General features: G+C 34.9%; 1 protein-coding gene across 1 annotated transcript in view; it reads left to right on the top strand.

Moving 5' to 3' along the window:
• Positions 1-23,233, top strand: part of LOC149773637 (protein eva-1-like) — a 258,264-nt gene that overhangs the window by 35,870 nt on the left and 199,161 nt on the right. The gene's annotated exons all lie outside the window — the stretch shown is intronic.

Genomic DNA, 23,233 nt, shown 5'->3' with positions numbered 1-23,233 from the left:
GAAGATCACTGCATAATTGATAATTGTGTATTATTTAAATTTTTACCATGGATGTTGTACATAGCCAAGGAAATTTGGTGTTTCTCATGCATACATCTTTGTTCCGTGAAAATGTTCAGTCCTGTTCACAAGATGCACATAATCTTATTTGCTGTTTTGAGCTGCATACCTAAATCCATTGTAGCACACACAACTGATTTGATCTCCATACCTAAATCCATTGTAGGGCACACAGCTGTTTTAAGCTGCATACCTAAATCCATTGTAGCACACACAACTATTTTGATCTCTATACCTAAATCCTTTGTAGCACACACAACTGTTTTGATTTCCATACCAAAATCCATTGCAATGTACACAGTTGTTTTCATCTGCATAGCCAGGTCAGTTGCAGGGCACACAACTCTTTCAAGCTGTAAATACATTGCAGGGCACACAACTGTTTTGAGCTGTATACCTAAATCCGTTGTAGGGTACACACCTGTTTTGATCTGCATATCTAAATCTATTTGTACCAAAAACATCTGTTTTGAATGATCACAAGGAATTTTAAAGAAAAGTGGACATTATAGTTACATCTTGCTATGTACACCCTTTGCACATTTTGATATATTTTTGTCATTATAGTATTTTATAATACATGTAGGCATTTGACCTGTAGATTATTAACATGTGGATGTACTCTTTAGTGGTCACTCCTCCTGAAGCAAGTGCGGCTACAAGCCTAAGTATGTATTCTAGATTTAAAGCTATAGGGACCCTCATAAAGGTAAAAACCTGTTATAAAGTGATGCTCGGGGTCCAAAGAATAACATCGTAATATAAGTAGGATCGTGTTAACCAATTTTTCAAAAACCTTCCCCATGCAAAAAGTGCATTGAAATTTCAATGTCATCAGTTTTAACTAACCTCTTGATCTTTTGATCTTCTATGGATACAAATAACTGGCTTTTCTGAGAGCATGTATTTAGGATGTTAAAAAGAGAGGTCACCTTAAATTTTAAAAAATGGGAGCTATTCTGCCATCACGTTAAAAGTGGAATTGCTTTCTAACTAACTGCATTATAACAGGTTTTACCTGTATCATGATGTACCGTATTGTATTCATTAATGTCAAATTGCAAACAACATAGACCCAAATATGTTGTCACATAATGCACTGGCAGAATCAGGGTCTGTGCTTGTTTGTCCTACTTATTACTTGTAGCAAACTGCATAGATGCCAGATTTGGGTCTGTGTTCATCTGGTTACTCATTACAAACAGCATAGATGGTAGATTTGGGTCTGTGTTCATCTGGTTACTCATTACAAACAGCATAGATGGTAGATTTGGGTCTGTGTTCATCTGGTTACTCATTACAAACAGCATAGATGGTAGATTTGGGTCTGTGTTCATCTGGTTACTCATTACAAACAGCATAGATGCCAGATTTGGGTCTGTGTTCATCTGGTTACTCATTACAAACAGCATAGATGGTAGATTTGGGTCTGTGTTCATCTGATTACTTGTAACAAACAGCATAGATGGCAGCTTTGGGTATGTGAGTATTCTACTGATTATTTGTAACAAACTGCATAGATGGCAGCTTTGGGTCTGTGTTCTACTGATTATTTGTAACAAAAACTGCATAGATGGCAGATTTGGGTCTGTGTTCTTCTGAATATTCATAACAAACTGCATAGATAGCAGATTTGGGTCTGTGTTTATTCTGCTGAATATTCATAACAAACTGCATAGATAGCAGATTTGGTTCTGTGTTTGTTCTACTGAATATTCATAACAAACTGCATAGATAGCAGATTTGGGTCTTTGTTCATCTGAATATTCGTAAAAAATTAGCATAGATGGCAGATTTGGGCCTGTGTTCATCTGATTATTTCTACTGAATATTTGTAACAAACTGCATAGTTGGCAGATTTGGGTGTGTGCCATTTACAGTTGGACTTAAAAGTGAGTATGTATGTCACTTGGCTTGTAGCTTCAGCAAGATCACTGCAAAGATATTATTCAACAGCTTGACAGCCAAGTCATGAAGTTTCACACTCTCTTTGATTGTCTTGCTAATAAAACCAGCTTGCATGCACATTATCTCACAGTTGCCTTCAGGGCCTTGGTGGGCAAAATATGGCCTGAGGAGCAGGATCCAGCTAGTGACCTGGTTTTATCCATTAATTTACATCATAGGGTATGGCTTTAAAATCACTTTTATCCAGCCCTTGCAAATGAGGAAGTTGCCAATGGCTGCTCTAAGGCATGGCAGAGCTGGAAAGACCACCATCAGGGTCTGGGATTTTCTTTCAGGCCAGGGTATTTTTTTCTTGTACATCAAGATAATGTATTTTTCTTCAACTAATGGTATATAATAGGTTCAAGCCTCACCGAAAATTAAATGGGCAGTACCTCGCCAAGATCAAATGGAAGGTTTTACTCCACAGATATAGAAAAAAGAATTTTATGTAATGTAGATACAAGGACAAATCATGAGGATATCTTAATGTAATACTGTCATTTCAAACAAGAAGGAAAAGTTTTTGAGGCTACAGTGACTTTAAAGCCATGTTTTTTTCTTCGTATCTATAGAGAACTAGATTTAGTACAACTTTGTTTGCTGTTGTGTCAGGGTTGATGCTTCATGACACATGGCAAAATATATACAGTGGACCCCCGCTATAACGCGATGATCGGGGTCCATAAAAGCGGGGTCGCGTTAATGCGGGGTTTTACAATATTTAACTTTTTTTCTGAGAACATATATGTGTATACATGTACAATGATCAAAAGTCGGCTTATCATCAGATGAATATTAACTGGAATGCATTAATTAAGATATATTCAAAATAATCGATGGCTAATATATTTATAGGTTATTACTGTGCATTAAAAACATTTACTAATTTTTATTTGTTTGAACGATAATACAGATTGACCGATAATACCAGACTATCGCTATCATCAGAGGTCTGACTTTGTGGCTGCCAGACATGTTAAAACAAAATAAGATAGTCACTCTGTCCTTCCTCTTCTTGAAACCTTCTCGTTTGTGACTGTCAGTCTTGGTTGCAAGGGTGCGATCGGGTAACATTTTATAACATAAACCAGTCTCATCGCAGTTGTAAACTTGGTCGGCTGTGTAGCAACCGTCCTCCAGCAACTTTTTAAGCCCAATCAGGTAGGAATTGGCAGCCTCTTTGTCAGCGGAGCGGATTTCCCCAGACACAAGAACTTGGCTGATAGCGTGCCTTTTCTTGAATCTGTCTAGCCAGCCATTACTGGCCTTAAATTTGGAATCATCTCCATTGATACGGCGATCAAATTTCTCTGCTTGGGCTTTCAGAATTGGGCCAGAAATTGGAACACCTTCTGAGCGAGCTTGTACAAACCATTGGTACAAAGCTGAATCTAGGACATTGTCATTAGCTAACTTAACCCTTTTACGCTGTAAACCAGTTTCCTCTTCAAGAATGTTGGGTAGACTACGGAGCTTTCCTTCATCTGTTTTCCACCCTCACAAAGTGGACTCGCTGATTCCTAGATCTCTGGCAAGCTGAGTTTGTTGTTTGCCCTTCTTTAGTTGATCTAGGGCATACAGTTTCTCTTTAGCAGAAAACGACTTGCGTTTTTGAACTTGCTTTTCCATAACAGTAAAATATTTTTTTATATAAGCAGACAACGTACACAGATAAAGCTCGATAACTAAGTAATGAAGGCCTGCAATGGTTACGAATCACTTTTTATATAAAACAAAATTAAGCTGAACGGATGTACAATTTCATACCCTTTTAATTACAGATAATAAAGTGGATATTATTTACTTTCAACTGTTTGTTGTTTGATCACACCGCCAAGCACAGCATACATGTTGGCGGCTTTCGTCCTTTGATGTTTATTAAATTGTGCGACTCTTGTATCAACCACAGCTTTGTCTGCTGCTTGGCTGTGATTGCAGTTAAATAAGAAGCCCACATCGGCTATTGTTTGAGCAACAGCTGTATACAGAATTCATGGAAGACAATCACAAAGACGATTTACTGGCTTTACTCATGGATCCGTAATAAGTAACACTTCCGATAATGTTTACTTCGGCTTAACAATTCAAAAACCTAATGAAACCAGTTTTCTCTTCTAGAGTAGAATACGGAGCTTCACCACAACCTGTTCAAATTGATAAATTTCAGAAGCCAAGCGTTGTACACACTATTTCTTGTACGTTATATATATCGTATTATTTTAGAATTCATACACGATCACTTCTCCAAAATCACTTAAAGAACCTGGATAAATTGTTAAGTTCCGATCGTTTATTATTAAAAGTCATACGCGAATTCTTCCACCAAATTATAATAAACGTTTTACACACTATTTCTCGTATGTTAAACAAATATTTTCACGGTCCGATAAAAATACACGTAAATGAATTTCAAATTTCAGGAACCATGCCACGATCATATTATTTTAAAAGTCACAACTAATCTCATGCCCAAAATGAAGTTAATTTCTTGTTTTGTTTTTTTTACTTTTCTCCAAATTTTTTTTCTCCATGTGTGAATGAATATACGAAATTTCGGGAGCCATGCTACGACCGCGTTATATCCGAATTCGCGTTATGGCGGGGCGCGTTATAGCGGGGTTCCACTGTATTGACATGGCAGAGTGGATCTTGAATTTTTATGTTCCTGCTATATTGTATCAGGGTGGCCATCCATCCTTGTGTCAGTAGTCTGGTCCTAGAGATCTTTTGGTTTTAAGTAGTCTGGTCCTAAGGGTCTTATGGTTTCAAGTAGTCTGGTCCAAAGGGTCTTTTGGTTTTAAGTAGTCTGGTTCTAGGGGTCGTTTGGTTTCAGATTGTATGTTTATTCTATAGACCTGTTAAGTATTTCAGAAATGAACTAGAAAAGATGATATTGCACTATCAAATCTTAATAAAAAGTATAGTCCCTTCAGCTGCCCTTTGGTATGAAAGTTATAGTCCCTTCAGCTGTCCTTTGGTATGAAAGTTATACTCGCTTCAGCTGTCCTTTGGTATGAAAGTTATAGTCCCTTCAGCTGTCCTTTGGTGTGAAAGTTATAGTCCCTTCAGCTGTCCTTTGGTATGAAAGTTATAGTCCCTTCAGCTGTCCTTTCGTATGAAAGTTATAGTCCCTTCAGCTGTCCTTTGGTATGAAAGTTCAAACAGATGCTGTTCTTTCCAGAAGAAAATGTTCAAGATATCTGTCAGAAACTTTATATAATATCAGATTTTTAGTTGAGATATGTCTTTTTAATTCTTTGTTTTAATGTTAATGTTTCTGTTATTCCTCATGATAGTCATTGTGGAAAACTGTTGTGTTACTATGGTTACTACAGTGGAACCCTGTTATAATGCGATAATTGGGGTCCAGATAATTGGATCGCATTAATAGCGGGGTCGCATTAATGCAGGGTTTTACAGTATTTTACTTTTTTCAGAGAACAAATCATTGGCACAGAAACGTGTAATCATGTCTAATGTATATGATGAATTGGGTATCAACACCGTTTACTATCATGCCATTGTGGCATGCAGTTCATTCATAATGCATGTAATTCCATTGAAAAATAGCACACATATTTACAATATTCAGTAATTTTGTCCCAGATAATTTTGTCTGAATTCAGCATCTAATACATAGCATAAACAGAGTATTAACACTGTTTACTTGCAGTCTGATATCGTACCATCTGGACCTGCAATTAATCTATAGTACATGTAATTCCTTTGCAAAAATGGCATACATTTTTAAACTATTCAATAATATTGTCACAGATCATTATGTGTCTGAATTCAATGTGAAAAATTAACAGCAACATTAGGTTAAGAAAGACGAAGCACATGTACAATTCATTACGTTCTAGGGTCTATGAACGGTGTCTGTACAAATTTCATACTGCTAAAATTTTCTCATATGCATTTCCATGTACATTTTTCTATTGTAAATTTCCAATAATTAACGCTTGTAGGCCTATTTGTTTGAATGACTAAAGCAACAAATTTAACAATCAACACATGCTTTCAGCGTGCATGTAACTTTTACTTCTTGTGAATATTGAAAGAAACATGTGAAAACTACTATACAAATCATAGCGCAAAATGTAGAGAACGACTTGTGTTTGTGAACTTGCTTTTCCATAATGATAAAATATTTTTTAAAAAAAATAGGAAATTAATAATGAGTTTGTAAGCAAACACCATACACATGTAAAACCCGAGAACTAAGTGCAGAAAGCCAGCAATGATCATGAGTCATTTATAAAATATTTTTTAAGCTAAACGCATGTACAATTTCATACCCTTTCAATTTCAAACTAATAAAGCAGATATAATTTACTGGTCAACTGATTGTGTCTAATAACACCGCCAAGCCCATAAAACATGCTGGTGGCTTTCATTTTTTGATGTTCATTAATTTGTGAGAATTTGCTATCAACCACCACATTGTCTGCTGCTTGGTTGTGTATGCATTTAAAGAAAAAACACATGTTGGCTATTGTTTGAACATTGATTGTATACAGAATCAATTGAAGACAATCACAAGGACGACTTTCTGGTTTTACTCATGGATTAGTCATAAGTAACATTTCTGATAATGTTTATTTTGGCATAACACTTCAAGAACCTGGTAAAAATTTTAAATTTAGAAGCTATGCCACAATCATATTATATTAAAATTCATACGCGAACTCTTCCTCAAAATGATAATAAACATTTTTTACACACTATTTCTCATACTTTAAAAAAGAGAAAAATACACATACATGTATTTAAAATTTCAGGAATTATTTGAATCCATATGCGATCTCTTCTCCAAAATGATAATACATTTCTTATACACTGTTTCACATACTTTGAACAACAAAATTTTTGTTTTCATGTGCGAATGAATATGCTATATTTCGGGAGCCATGCCATGACTGCATTATATCCAAATTCGCGTTATCATGGTGTGCGTTATGGTGGGGTCACACTGTATGTCACCATTACATTTTGGTCACCATGTAAGTATTGATATAGATTCATTTTGTGACACTTTAAAAGGGGAGCAGCAAAATATTGACTCTCAATTCTTCCAACAAAAATAAAAAATCTTTGAAAAACATTCTTATGCAGCTGAACAATTACCTTACAATTAAAAAAAGCCTTTCGCATAACAAGCAATCCAGATTTTGAGATTCCCATTCATGTGTAAGTAAATGCATTAAAAGAATTACTGATAATGGGAAATCCAGATTTTGAGACTCCCATTCATTTGTAAATGCAATAAAACAATTATGGATACGGTAATCACGATTTGAGACTCCTATTCATGTGTAAATGCATTTAAAGAATCATGGATAATTTGTAATCTGGATTTTGAGACCCACTTCATGTATAAATGCATTGAAAGAGTTATGGATAGCATGTGATCCAAATGTTAAGTTTCCCATTCATGCGAAAATGCGTTAAAAGAATTATAGATAATGGGAAATATGGATTTTGACATTCCCATTTATGTGTAAATGCATGTAAAGAATTGTGGATAATGGGTAATCCAGATCTTGAGACTCCAAGTCATTGCATCAAAAAGAATTTTAGAAAACTTGGAAGTGACATAAATGTTGGAGATTAATAGGACTAAGTTTTCTAGACTTTGAAAAGACATTTGACCTTGGAAATTAATAGGACTATGTTTCCTAGACTTTGAAAAGACATTTGACATTGGAAATTAATAGGACTATGTTTCCTACACTTTGAAAAGACATTTGACATTGGAAATTAATAGGACTATGTTTCCTACACTTTGAAAAGACATTTGACATTGGAAATTAATAGGACTATGTTTCCTAGACTTTGAAAAGACATTTGACATTGGAAATTAATAGGACTATGTTTCCTACACTTTGAAAAGACATTTGACCTTGGTGGATCACCAAGTTCAAGCTAAAAATAGGTAAGGTTGCATCACAAATAATTGATTGCTTTTAGATCTTGTCTCACTGCTAGGTGTCAACAAACATACTTAGCAAATCAGAAGTACTGCATGTTATATCAGTTCTGCCTCAAGGAACAATTCTAGGACCACTTCTGATTTTCTTACTTATTAATGATCTTCCACACAACCTAATACAGAATCATTTCCCTTAATGAGCTTCCATTCCACACACCTAATAAGCAATCATTTCCCTTAACGAGCTTCCATTACACACACCTACTATGCAATCATTTCCCTTAACGAGCTTCCATTACACACACCTAATATGCAATCATTTCCCTTAACGAGCTTCCATTACACACACCTACTATGCAACCATTTCCCTTAATGAGCTTCCATTACACACACCTAATATGCAATCATTTCCCTTTGCAGGTGACCAGACCAGTTAAACAAACCAAATGAAACTTAATTGTAGTCTTGATATTGTGGATCAATTAATGAAAACCATGGAAGTAGGTACAAGACAAAATTTAATGAGATTTGAGGATGCCCAACTTAAACATAGCAGAATTGAGAATGTAAAATGTAAAAAACTTCTACACGTGTTCATAGATCATAATTTATAATGGAATAAACTTACTAACCATCTCTCTTTGCATTTGACAATTTAGTTGCTTGGTCATGCACAGTATCTCCATTTGTTTTGACATGGTTACTGTTATAAGGCAGGTGTGGTCATGGATTCCATTTAATTAAGTGATAGTGAAATTGTATATATTATCTTCTTCATTATAAGGTGTCTGACTTTAAGGCAGTATACTGTAAGGCTTCCATGGGAAACATAATGATGGAGTACTCTACCATTTGCTTCATTGCAAGGCAATCATACTATATGGGAGTGTGCTCTATGGCTCCCATTGACATCATTATAACGAGCATGTTCATCATTATAAGGCACTCTCACCAATAGGCAGTATAGTCACTGCATGGTAGAATGGTGCTCTATAGCTCTATGGACAGTATTATAATGAGCAAGTAATTATCATATACTTCATTATAAGGCAGTCTCACTATTAGGCAGCATACTCTGTGGACAGTATTATAATGAGGGAGTACTGTATCAAAACTATCATACTTCATTATAAGGCATTCTCACTAATAGGCAGTGTTCTTCATGGCTTCATATGAAATCATTATAATGAGGTATTACTGTATTATGTACTGCATTGTGCTGTATGGCTCCATTGGATAGCATTATGATGAGGTAGTACTATATTATGTACTTGACTATAAGGTATTGTGCTGTATGGTTCTCATGTATGGTGTTATAATGAGGGAGTACTGTATCAGGTACTTCATTATAAGGCAGATCGCTGTATGGCTCAAATAATCAGTGGTATAATGAGGCAGTGCTGTATTAAAATGTTTGTTCCTAATGACATCAGAGAGCATTTTTTAATTCCTACATTTGATATATTTTTGTCTGCTATGCCACAATATTGGGTAGCTCTTCAAGGTATCAGTTAATCAAAGTATACAGATTACAAGAAAGTCTATACATGTAATTCTTTATGCTTGTTTAACCGTTCTGATGTATTTCCCTTATTTCACTGTGTGAATCAAAGACTTGAATATTAAAAGGGAACCCTTGTATACATAAAAGGGAACCCTTGAACACATAAAAGGAAATCCCTGTATACATGTCTGTTAATCGAGCAGCTCCTAAATATCTTGAAAACATGTTCGTTTTATGCATTTAAAAAATATCAGTATAATTTCCATTCTAAAGTTAGCTATAATCTTAAAAATTTTAAAGCTATGGACAGATACATAGAGTTAGCAGTAATCTTGAAAATTTTAAGGCCATGAAGTCTTCACTGCTCAGATGCTATAGTTTGGAATTCCTTCACATTAAATTCAAAATCTGCACCCACATTTAACGAATTCCATTATGCACATAGATCTGAACTGTTGACATCAATTTCTCTTTTGTAATTTCTGTTTTTGTTGTATGTATGTGTACACATGTATTTAGCATGTTTGAATATATTTTACCATTAATTTATGTTGAATATTGATTTGTATTTAGTTTCACTGGTATTACTAGTTAGCTGATGGATTGATGGGATAATGGTAGTTTAATCTGACTTGCCTTCTCAAAATAAATCATTATTATTACTGTTATTATTACTTACATTTATATATATATATATATATATATATATATATATATATATATATATATATATATATATATATATATATATTGGAGATTCCTGCAACAAATGGTGGAGATGGCGGTGCATAATGATCAGTTAATGTTTTGTTATTCATGACAATTTTATTTACATCTGATGTACATTTTGTTGGCATCAGAATGCTTCTCAGCAACTCTGAATGCTGGAAGTTAACACTGAGAAAGCACAAAGGCTTGAAATCTTCTAAAACAAGTCTGAGGAAGATACTTGTCATCATCTGGCCAGACAGGATTAAAACTTCAGATCTTCATGAAAGGACGAACTCAATGTTGCTTGTCCAGATTGTGAAGAAAGGAAGATTTCAGTGGCTAGGGCAAAATCAACATTGCTTGTCTAGATTGTGAAGACAGGAAGATGGCAATGGCTAGGACAAAATCCACATTGCTTGTCTAGATTGTGAAGAAGGAAAGATGGCAATGGCTAGGGCAAAATCAACATTGCTTGTCTAGATTGTGTAGACAAGAAGATGACAATGGCTAGGACAAAATCAACATTGCTTGTCTAGATTGTGAAGACAGGAAGATGGCAATGGCTAGGGCAAAATTAACATTGCTTGTCTAGATTGTGAAGACAGGAAGATAGCAGTGGCTAGGACGAAATCAACATTGCTTGTCTAGATTGTGAAGACACGAAGATGGCAGTGGCTAGGACAAAATGAACATTGCTTGTCAAGAACGGAAGATGGAAATGGCTATAGCATGATTGGAGATCTTGGCTAGGGCATAATGGAGATAATGGCTAAGGTATGATGGGAGATAAAAGAGGGGTCAGTCAAAAGAGGCCTGGAGGAGGACTATAGAAAAAGAGATGAAGGATTGCTGCCTAGCATTGAACACTGACACACAAATGGCTGCACACTGTCGTCACACTCTCTTGTTGCCTTGTATCTTGCTTAAGGTACAGTGAGGGATAAGTGAGTGAGTGATCACATTTTGTGCTAAGTTATGTTGAGTCTGAGAGTAGGAATTAATGCAGTGGATATCAGCCATGTATGTCACCTTAATTGGGTTTGGCATTTCACAGCACAGCAGCATAGTTTTTTTTATGTACAGCTGAAGCAGTTGGAGTGATGTGCCTTGCCCAAGGACATACCATATAATCTGAGCTGGGCTGATCCATTGGTAGGATTCAAACTTACACCCTTTTGGTCACAAGTCAGGCATGCTAACACCTGAGCCAAAATGGCTTCTGTATCTATTAGTCCCATCTTATGACATGTGGGAGGGCACATCGGGCCAATTCTACATCCTTCAGTCAGCATGGATAGCTTTATTGCATGGGTTCACAACCCCTGGCATGTGGGCCAGATCTGGCCTGTGAACATGTTCTGTTTGGCTCTCAGGGCAAATTAAAACAACACAGAAATCTGACCCGTGAACAGTAATTATATTAAAGAAATTTATGTTTGCAGCCCTCGAGTGGTCTTAGAAAATGCAATCTGGCCCATGGCTGAAAAAGGTTGTGCACCCCAGCGTTATTAGGAATCTGGCCAAGGCAAGATTTAATCCAAATTAAAAAAAAACATTAAATCATTCTGTTGAGTGCCAAGAAATGTTTCTTATAAAGAAAAATTACTAAGCTTAAAAAACTGACAAGAATGCTTTGCTATAATGAAAGTGAAACTTGATGGAATCCAAAACATCTATCTTTATTGATATCAGTAATTAGACTAAGTATGATAACATCTGACAATTTTGAACAGTGCACTCGAAAATGGAGCCCATGCCAATCCTACATGAAAAACCTTTTCATAAACCCTGAATAGGGATGTAATAAGGAGACCATGATTTGTTATACTTGTAGTAGACTGTTCAAATTACATTGTAATTACCTAGGATATAAAGTAAAAAAAGAAGCAACTAACACCATATTTGATAATGATTTTGGCAGACAGTGAAAGCACATTGCTGACAATAATGAGGTATGAAGACATTGTGGTTGTATTCGGTTTTACCTCCCTGCAAATATCCAGTAAAGTACTGGATGGTACTAAACATTCTATCATTATTATCCAAAGATCAATTTTTTAAAATAAAAGATCACACAATATAGTGCAGGTATTAAAAGGAAATGGGAACCATCTGCGCCCTTGATTTACTGTAATTGAAGAGTTTGAGATCTTCCTCTGGACTGGTTCACAGTTCCAGTGTTCAGACTGCCAGGGGGTAAAATACAGTACAGTATATTTTTTTCAGCAACACAAAATAACAATGATAAGAAAATCCTTATTCAGGTATTCATTGTGATATTAGAAAGTAGGTCATGGGCAGAAGATGCAGATTTCAATACTGCTTGGGCAGGCCAGTTGACCACCATGGTGTGTCTCTGATGTTCATGTATTCTTAAATACTGCTCAGGAGGGGTTGTTTGACTACATGCTGTGTCTCTAAAGTTAATGTACTTTTAAATACTGCCCAGGCAGGCTAATTTGACCACCATGGAATGTCCCTTGTGTTACTTCTGATTAGTGCTCCAGTAGGCCAGTTTTATCACCATGGTATTCTATTGTGTTCATGTTCTTTTAGAAACCAATCAAGGAATCCTTAATCCTTAATTTGATCGAGCAGAATCATGTATGATGTTTTCTTTCCTCAACAGGCCAGTAACAACTTGAAATTTTTTTTATATGAAAGTTTTTATGAGAGTACCATAATACTTCCATTGTGGGACCATCCACAACTATAAGCATTTCTTTTCATGTTTTATTTTAAAAAGCCACATCCTGTATTAAGCTTAAGACCAGCATAACTTTGAAAACAATTTAATGGCTGTGTGCCACGAGTTTATTATTAGAGAATACTGTTTGTGATATAGCAGAATGTGGAGATATTAGATAATATTAGATTAGATTAAATATTAGATTGTGGAGACACTGATAATCTTGTTATTAGATAACTAGACACAATTAATCTCTTAATTAGACTAACTGACACCATTAATCTCAATATTATACTACTGAGACACTGATACTCTCATTATCAGACTACTGAAACACAGATAATCTCTTTTATAGACTTCTGAGACATTGATAACCTATATTAGACTACTAGACACAATTAATCTCTTAATTAGACTAATCAACACCATTAATCTCAATATTATACTATTGAGACACTGATACTTTTTTATCAGACTGCCAAGACACAGATAATCTCTTTTATAGACTTCTGAGACATTGATAATCTCTATTAGACTACTAGACACCATTAATCTCTTTATCAGACTACTAGATGCTGCTAATCTCAATCTCTACTAGGCACTATATAATAATCTTAAGGAGGAAAAAAGCTAATCATTAGTATTAAGTCATTACTAGCATAGGATCAATTTTCTTCATAGAAGATCACAGTTTAATATTTAAACTTTAAGGGATAAATGCAGCTTTAGGTCTGAGAGTAGTTGTTTGAAAAAAGATGAAGACTCACCAATCGGTTGGATGAGTGTTTTTGAGGTTAGTAAAGACCTGTAAAGGGACTTGCTCTTCTTATCTTGGACATTTCGTTGTTACATTGCTGTCTTTACTACATGGTTTAGAGAAAAAAAATTGGAACGTTTTCAAGAGACTTTATAGTGTAAATTGAATTACAGTACAAGTATGTACAGAGTTTTTATAAGACTACATTTAACCACAGGTCAGTGGAAAGTTGTCAAGAAATTACACTACATTTAATCACATCACAGTACAGGTCAGTGGAAAGTTCTCAGGAAATTATACTGTATATTGAGTCGCATTACAGTACAAGTCAGTGTAGAGGTTTAACTGGAACTGTACATTAGTTACCTACATAGATACCACTCTGTCCTATCTAATAGAAAAGATGTGGCAGATGAATGGACATTCCCAGGGTATTACTGTTTTCTCTAATAAATTATACAAAATAATATGCCTAGTGCATGAAAGTGGTGCATAATTGTTTTTGAATTCTTACATTTACTTCCTCATTAAATTCCTCAGACAGTTAGAAATTATTGTTTGGCAATTGTAATTAGATAGTAGTGAAACATAAACTAATATTTTCTGTACCATTTACCTTGTCTCTGCCACTAGAGATGTAGGTTCTTTTGGGCATGAAAATTGACACAAATGTCCGCAGATCTTTTCATGTTTTGATATTCTCAGTCACAGTGTGAGAAATAATCTGTAGAAGTGTTGGGACTCTCTCTTGGTCACTCCTCAAGTTCCAGAATAAGAAATTTTTGATGTCCTGATATTTGAACCAAATGATCATCTAGTGTTTTGTTTGCATATATAATTGCTATTAAAGCTGGGTACAGCTGCAAACTGCATTGACCCAGATTGCACAATGTGCCGGCAGATCTGTATCTGTACAGTCTGTTTGGAGTGATCAATTAACACATTAACCCCTAGTAGTAGCCTACTGCCGAGCTCTGTAGCATCATGGTCATGCATGATACACTAAAGTTGTTGGTATTATAGAAAGGGAGACAGATGTAGCTCTACAATGATACTAGATAATCAGGAATATCTAGTTGCACTACAAAATACAGATTTTAAAAACCTCATTTTATGTACCTGACTTTTTTGTACCCAAAATTCGCCCGTGGTCTGAATCCAATTTTGTGTCCGGATTTTTAGATTTTTTGGTCTTAGAGCTAAGGCAAACTGGTATGAACTGCAAACAGACAGATGAGCCTTTGCAAAAAGTAGGATAAGATGGGCATTTGGAATAAAGAGTGGTTTCCATACAAAAGTAATGGCTCCGTTTAGCAACAAAAAAAAAAAGAACTCCAACTTTTACCCTTTTGCTCATGCGCAAGTCAAATAGCCAATGAAAAACGATGTTTCTAACACAACTAGGCAGTATGTTATTGAAAGATGACTGGGAATTTGGTGTTTTTGAGTCTATTCAGAAATAGCTTTCAAAATATGTTTCCTACTTGATTTTCAGGCAAAAATGACAAAAAGCTCCAGGGGTTAATGTGTTAACAAGCAACATAGACCCTAAGGCCCCCCTCCCCAAGTATGTTTCTTATTACACTGGTTTTAAAATTATGAGATATGGTAGGTATATTTGTTTTTGTATTATAATTATACGTGTATATAATTGATAAGCACTTCAAGTGCTGGGCTAAACTGGCTCTAGATGCACAAATCAATTTCGGGATTTTTATATAAAAAAATTTATAAAAGTTTTCATATTTTCTATTAGTGAAAGATTATTTTGTTTATAATAATTAGTGTATATAATGCACTAAGTGCTTCAAGTATTATGCTAACACAGCTCATTTAGAGGTACAAATCCATTTCAGCAATTTCTTTGAAAATTTTTGGTTCTTTGAATGTTTTTTTTTTTTTAGTTTGGTGGGGGGGGGGGGCTAGAGTTGGCAGCAAAAAGCAGGGATGCTCAGATGACCGGAAATACATTTTTTTTCATTTCCTTTTAGCCAGATGTGTATAATGCCATGGCAGATCAGGGTCTGTGTTGTTTGGAGTTGGACTTGTTTTATAAGCGAGCATTATGGTGTGCAAGGTTTTAGTGTGCCTGTAGGTGGAATGTAATGAGAATCATTTCAGTTTTGATTATGCACCTTTTATACACAATATACTCATTTTATACACAATATACTCATTTTATACACAATCTGCATGTAGTAAAACACAATAAATAAAAAAATGTATTTGATCTGAAAAGATTGTTAATGGATCTCCGAGAATTTAGTAGGATCTCATAGAATCATTTGTTATATCTTCTGCATTTATTTGGTTTGGTTTTGTGTTCTATGGCACAGCCACAAAGAGGTATTTTGTGTAGTACTGAGACAATTGGAGTAAATTGCCTTGCTCAAGGATACGCCATGGTAGCATACCCTTGCAGATCTGATGGTAGGATTCAAACCTGCATCCTTTTGGTTCCAAGTCTGGCATGCTAACCACTGGGTCATCATGGCTCTTTACAGCCTGGTTCCAATGGGAAGTATGACAGGTACACTGGCATGTGCAGCATTATTGGATCCATGATGTGATATAAGCCCACCATGGTGGACCATAACATCATTTTTGTGTGTGTGTGTGCATTTCTAGAATTAGGCCATATGTAAGTCATCCCATATCCTAAGTTTAAATCAAAGTTAATGTTACATTAGGCTTAATGATAATGATTTTTGCAATCTAGTTTAGTGAATGAGGGTCTCTTGTTCATATTTCCCAACTGGAATTTTGACTTGTTCAGTGTTGCTTGTGTCTTTTTTTAATCATACACAAAGGCCAAGGTCAAGTGTGCTTCAGAGACCTTCAAGTCAAGACCACACACAGAATTGCATTAGGTGTGATGGACAGGTATGGTCCATTTTTTTTCCAGTTTGCTTCATTAACTTCAAAAAAATTGGTATTGCCAGCTCCATCCACCTGTCATTCTGAAACAGACATATTGATGCTAACAATGGTTTGCTGACCACTGAGGTCCAGGCTTAGAGCTGGTCACCAAACTTCATAGAGCAGCAAATAATGAAAACAATGTACAAATTCAGATTGTCAGAACTTAATGTTGACTGAAGTGTTCAGGAAATTTTCATTTCTTTTATTTTTGATCCCAATAAAAACATACACTTTTTAAAAATTATAGACTGCAATACTGTTGAGTAGGTGGAGCCACCTTTGCACCTGGATTATCAGTTCCAAGCCTCTAACAGATGACTTTGGATTCCATTAAGCCTCTAATAAATGGTTGTATAAGGTAATATAATAATAATAATAATAATAACAATAATGATAATGATAAAGACTTTATTTAGAGAAGGTAACTCAGTTACAGAAATAATCTACCTTGAGGCCTTATATCTGTTAGGTACAATGTATACCGTATATACAACATGATGTAAAGAATCTGGCTTGACAATGAATAATTAAGTGATTTTAAAAATCAAAGTATCAAGCCTGGAACAAATGCACAGTCATCTGTGAACACTTGGCAGCTATTCTTTTGCCATTAAAATCTATTAGCAGTAGGGATGTCTCAAGAACTGGATTTAGACCTGTCCAATTGATCAGAGTAGAAAAAGAAGAATAACAATAAAAGAGGAAGAAAAGAGTCCAGATTTAATTTCCTTTCTATTGTGACAAAAGAGGTCATTGTTGTTCATCACAGTGGAATGTTCTCTGGCCTTGTAATCCTGAATCTCCTGAACTTTGAATGTGTACTAAAACTCCATTTTTATATCTGGCAAGCTAATTCACATGCAAAACAATTTGAAGAGTCATGTATTGTGTTGGAGAATGTTTGAAAAAGATGAGGTAATTTCCCAAGAATTTTCAGAGAGAGGAAGTTGTTGTTGTTGTTGTGGGGTTTAACGCCATTTTTCAGCACACGATAGGCTATACATGGCGGCCAGTATTAGAGAGAGGAAGAATTTCTAGTCTGGTGTATTTGTAAGAGGGGATTTTACATTTTGAAGGTGTTTGGGTGTTCTTTGAGAGGCGTGTCTATGAATAAGCTTATTACTATGGAGTATGCTTGTGATATAAATAACTTACAGCATGCTTGAAATGTGTGTGTGATAAATATTGATCAATATAAATAAAAATAAGATTCTTAATTGTTGTTCGTCATTATTGGCAGAGTAGTTGTGATATTGTAATATGACAGTATCATTATATTGTGTGCATTAAAACTGCATGTAATAATAGAGACATAATAATAATAATAATAATAACCTTTATTTTCAAAAGGTAGCCTAAATAGTTTACAAAACCTGTCTACCTTAAGACCTATAATATACAAATGTTTTGAAGTAAATGTCGAAAATATGATTGTTCACCAGTTACTTACAATTTCATAAAGAGAGAGGTTGAAGGAGAAAAAAAAAGAAAACTATATTTTAGGAAAACAGAAACGGGAAGAAACTGGAGCAGTGAAAGAAGATATTAACGATACAGATGTAGCTAGGAGCCATTTTCTTATTCATTGATGCAAAAAGAACATTTAATGAGGGTGTTTCTTTTACATCTTTACGTAATGTATTCTGGGTCAATGGGTCTGAATATGCAAATCTTTTTTTATAGTTATTTTTATGATTTTGGAATTTTTTAAATTACTATTTTATGTATTACATCTAAATACTGAAGATTGCATGTCTACCTTTTGTACAACCTTGCCAAGTGCAGTTGGTACAATGTTTTCAATAACTAGATCATTAATGAAAGTGTCTTGTTGCTTAATTGTAAATAGTCACATTCTAAATGCTTGTTTATATCAAGCACTTGCATGATTAGATTGAATTTTTCTAACTAGAAGATTCCAAAGCATCTTTTCTGTTGATTTTGTTTCCTTCATATAGATATTTTTGGGTCATTTTTGTATCTTGAAGAAAATTAATACTTCCATATTAGACTGTCTGTATTAATTTTGAGCAAAATATGTTGTCTCTTATAAGAGAAGAGGAATTCCTGTCATTCATCTTGTACAGAGAATAGTGTTCCAACAGAATTGGACAGTCTTATCATCTTCCATCAAGGTTGACTGTAATAGGGGACCAGTCAACATAGCTCCTGGATTGTACAGAGAATAGTGTTCAAACAGAATTGGACAGTCTTCATCATCTTCTATCAAGGTTGACTGTAATAAGGGACCAGTCAACATAATACCTGGATTGTAAAGATAACAATGTACACAAAAAAAGCTTACCTGTATTTTTAATAATAGATGTCCTCTACCTGCTTCATGTGCATGGGGGTGGGGTGGGGGTGCTACCAAAAAAAACACTTTATTTTTATTGATGTGTCCTTTCTGCTTCCTGTGCATGCATAGTTCATGGGGGTGGGGGTGCTACCCAAAAAACCACTTTATTTTTATTGATATATCCTTTCTGTTTTTTTTACATGCACAATTCTTTGGAGATGCTGATTCATGAAATGATGCAATTTAGCATTTTAAATCAAAACGCATGATTAAAAAAAACAATTGACTTCAAAATGATCTTATTTGCTCTTTGGATATTCTTTTTCAATCGGACATGGATTTTATAATGCCTGAACAATTATGTGGGACGCTTTAATAGTTTGTCGTGATAGTAGATCAACTTAAAATCGTGTAGTTTAAATTTTTGTTATGAATGTTAGCAGATAATTTAGGGGCGATATTTGAGTAAAACAGAATTTTCAGATGCATAATAAATGTCATATAATATATCCAGCATTGGCAAAATATTCAGCAAAACTCTTGGGTAGACACTGACTGTTGTGTCATATACAAAATTTCAAGTCATGGCTGACCAGTCCTGTAACTCATTTGCTAAATTGTTCATTCTTTGTAGAGGGTACAGGTGACAAAAGTAAGTCACATTGTACTACTTTTCATTGTCAAGATGGCACAGACACGTGTAATAGTCATGAAATTTTGATGTGCATGTTCCCAATATTTTAAATTACCACAGTAAAGGGTACATGTAGGCAGAAGTAATATACATCATGCATCTTTCATGCCTCGTTGATTGTTATCTTAGAACTTTTCAAACTTCCAGTGTTATTCTTCTAGTAATACTATGTTCATGGGAAATTGACTCCTACATTGTCACACACTCATAATTAATGTGTGGGTGGGTGTAATTACTATTTACACCTGCTTATGAAAATATTGCTAGTTGGATCTAATAACAATATGGTAATATTTGTGTTTGAGTTTATTGTTAATTATAACAGGGTTTCTGTCATGAAATGTTATTGATCCCATTTCAAAAAGCTGTTGTAAATTTGTGTTTGTAATGGAGTGCTATGATGGAGTGTACTGTACTAGGTTTATGACATCTTAATTTTATACAGCATTCACAATTAAATGGGTTATCATTGACGTTTATGTGAGTTTGACATATAGAATGTAATTAGCATTGGTTTGTTTTACTTAATAAGCAATTTGACCATCAAATCATTGCGTGATGTCAATTATTTTATGCTCTCTTCTTTGATGATACAAAATTATGTTGAAAATTAGCATAACTAATTTGCATAACAAATTAGAATAGCTAACCACAATTTATGCGTGTTAAATGTGGAGGTCATGTTCTTTTCACACATGTGTGCAAGAAATCCAGGTTTAGCTGATTAACAAACCTCATCACTTGTACTTAATTGAGTTCCTTTCAGTATTTAAAACAAATTAAAGTTGGAAGGTATGTCACTGTAGTCTGCTTTTTCTCATTGTCAGTTTAAGAATAAAATGATCAATATTGATTGATGGTTCATTATATAATTTGGGAATAATTAAGGTTTAATGTTGAGTTACAGTGCCCTGTATTGATCACATTTTCCATTCACACTTCTTATAACCATTCCTGCAACATTTACACAGCTTTGAATGACATTTTGTAGGTGAGCTGCCTATGACATGTATATTTGCCTTTTCTATGTTTCATTTTTTAAGGTCCAATTTTGATGGATTTGTTGCCTTTTCCCCATCAACAATGCATCTCCAGTTTTGATGATCCTTGTAACCAGATTAGCTCAAGAACCATTCAAGATCTTCTTCAGTTTGGTGCATGCATGTCTCATAGCTCTAGATATGCATTTTGTGGACTTTGTTTTGTTGATTCTGTTTTGGTTAGAGTTGTTTTGTTGATTCTGTTTCGGTTAGAGTTGTAGCCCTTTAAAATTAACTTAATATTTTCATAAGATAGGTTGTACTCGACTAGTTATTGTCAGTATTGTGATAATGAATCAGAACATAAAAGACTGCTTCAAAAGCCATCAACCAATCATTTGATTATGATTTTCAAAAACCAGTTTTAAATGATTCAAGTTTTCCTCTTCAGAAAATTATTTTCATACATTCAATTTTTAATGTCTTCAGCACATTGTAACCATGCAGAACTGTCATTATGTTTAATGATAGACCATATCAGACATGTACTCGTTAGTGTCATTAATGAATAGTATCTTTCAGGCAAAATTTGATTAAGATAATCCGCTGACAGCAATACCTCCATGAATTCAGGGACACAAAGCAAAATTTACAAATATTGCAACATTTTTTCCATAAAAAAACAAAACAAATATCTCTGATTAAAACATATTGATCACCGATCTTCAGATTAGAATCAAATTTGCAACATTTAGAGTCATGAAGGAAAAAATAAATTCCAGACCTTAAAGCTTTTAGAGAGTCATTATGAATTTGTTAAAAAGTGAGCTTAGAAAATTGTCATGGTGTGGCTTGTATAATAGTCTTTTGCCATATTTTATTTACTTGCTTGAAAAAAATCTAAAATCGGGTAAAATTGTATCAAGTGATAATCAAGAAATAATACAGCAATAGAAATGTGTCAGATAAGTAACCTATGCTAAAATGCAAGATGAGTCAAATGAGTAACCAGCGCCAAAATGCAAGATGGGTTAGATGAGTAACCTATGCCAGAATGCAAGTTGGGTCAAATGAGTAACCTATGACAAAATGCAAGTTGGGTCAGATGAGTAACCTGTGCCAAAATGCAAGTTTGGTCAAATGAGTAACCTGTACCAGGATGCAAGTTGGGTCAAATGAGTAACCTGTCAAATGCAGGATGGTTCAAATGAGTAACCTATGCAAGATGGGTCAGATGAGTAACCTATGCCAAAACACAAAATGGGTCAGATGAGTAACCTATGCAAAAATACAAGATGGGTTTAATGAGTAACCTGTGCCAAATGCAAGATGGGTCAGATGAGTAACTTGTGCCAAAATGCTAGATGGGTCAGATGAGTGCCAAAATGCTAGATGGGTCAAATGAGTAACCTATGCCAGAATGCAAGATGGATCAAATGAGTAACCTATGCCAGGATGCAAGATGGATCAAATGAGCAACGTATGCCAGAATGCAAGATAGGTTAATATTGTGTAAAACTGAAGCTAGCAATGGATGCATCAGTGAATGCCCCACTCTGTATGATTTGCTCAGCAAAACCATAAAAAGAAGAGCTTTTGTTGGAAAACTAAAGTTAGGAGAAGAGGGGTATTCATTGATGTTGACAAGGTTCTGGCATCTTCAGATATTTGCATTAAGATTGAAATCAGGGAGGTCTACTCAAAACACAAGATAAATATACAATGTTAAGCAAGTTGACTTCCTTAATTTATCCCTTTAACTCATCAACACATTAACCCCTAGCGACAACTTAACGGGGCAGGAGGAAGCAGCCTACTGCCGAGCTCTGTAGTGTCATGGTCATGCATGATACACTAAAGTGGGTGGTATTATAGAAAGGTAGACAGATGTACCTCTACAATGATACCAAATAATCTGGAATATCTAGTTGCACTACAAAATACAGATAAAAAACCTCATTATTTTGGACCCGACTTTTTTCTACTCAGAATTCGCCCGTGGTCGGAATCTGATTTTGTGTCCGAATTTTAGACTTGTTGGTCTCAGATCCAAGGCAAACCAGTATGAACTGCAAACAGACAGATGAGCCTTTGCAAAAAGCTGGATAAGATGGGCATTTGGAATAAAGAGTGGTCTCCATACAAAAATAATGGCTCCGTTTAGCAAAAAAAAAAAAAAAGAACTCCAAGTTTTACTATTCTGTTCATGCGTGAGTTAAAAAGCCAATGAAAAATGATGTTTCTAACACAACTAGGCAGTATGTTATTGAAAGATGACTGGGGATTTGGTGTTTTCGAGTCTGTTCAGAAATAGCTTTCAAAATGTGTTTCCTACTTGATTTTCAGACGAAAATGACAAAAAAGCTCCAGGGGTTAATGTGTTAACCCTGAGAATTTGTCATTTTTGCCAGAAATGCAAGTAGGAAACACATTTTTGGGGGCTATTTCTGAATACAAACTAATATATTAACTTCCAAGAGATTTCCAGTTTACCTAATGTTCTCTTGTGTTTGAAATGTTGTTTTACATAGGCTGTTTCACTTGTGTTTGAAATGTTGTTTTACATTGGCTGTTTCACTTGTGTTTGAAATGTTGTTTTACATAGGCTGTTTCACTTGTGTTTGAAATGTTGTTTTACATTGGCTGTTTCACTTGTGTTTGAAATGTTGTTTTACATAGGCTGTTTCACTTGTGTTTGAAATGTTGTTTTACATAGGCTGTTTCACTTGTGTTTG

The sequence above is a fragment of the Sinohyriopsis cumingii genome, unplaced genomic scaffold (assembly GCF_028554795.1).
Source record: "Sinohyriopsis cumingii isolate HCF-2022 unplaced genomic scaffold, ASM2855479v2 utg000622l, whole genome shotgun sequence".
In the NCBI taxonomy this organism is placed as follows: Eukaryota; Metazoa; Mollusca; class Bivalvia; order Unionida; family Unionidae; genus Sinohyriopsis; species Sinohyriopsis cumingii.
Note: the sequence above shows the minus strand (reverse complement) of the source record. Positions and strands in the feature narration are given on the sequence as shown.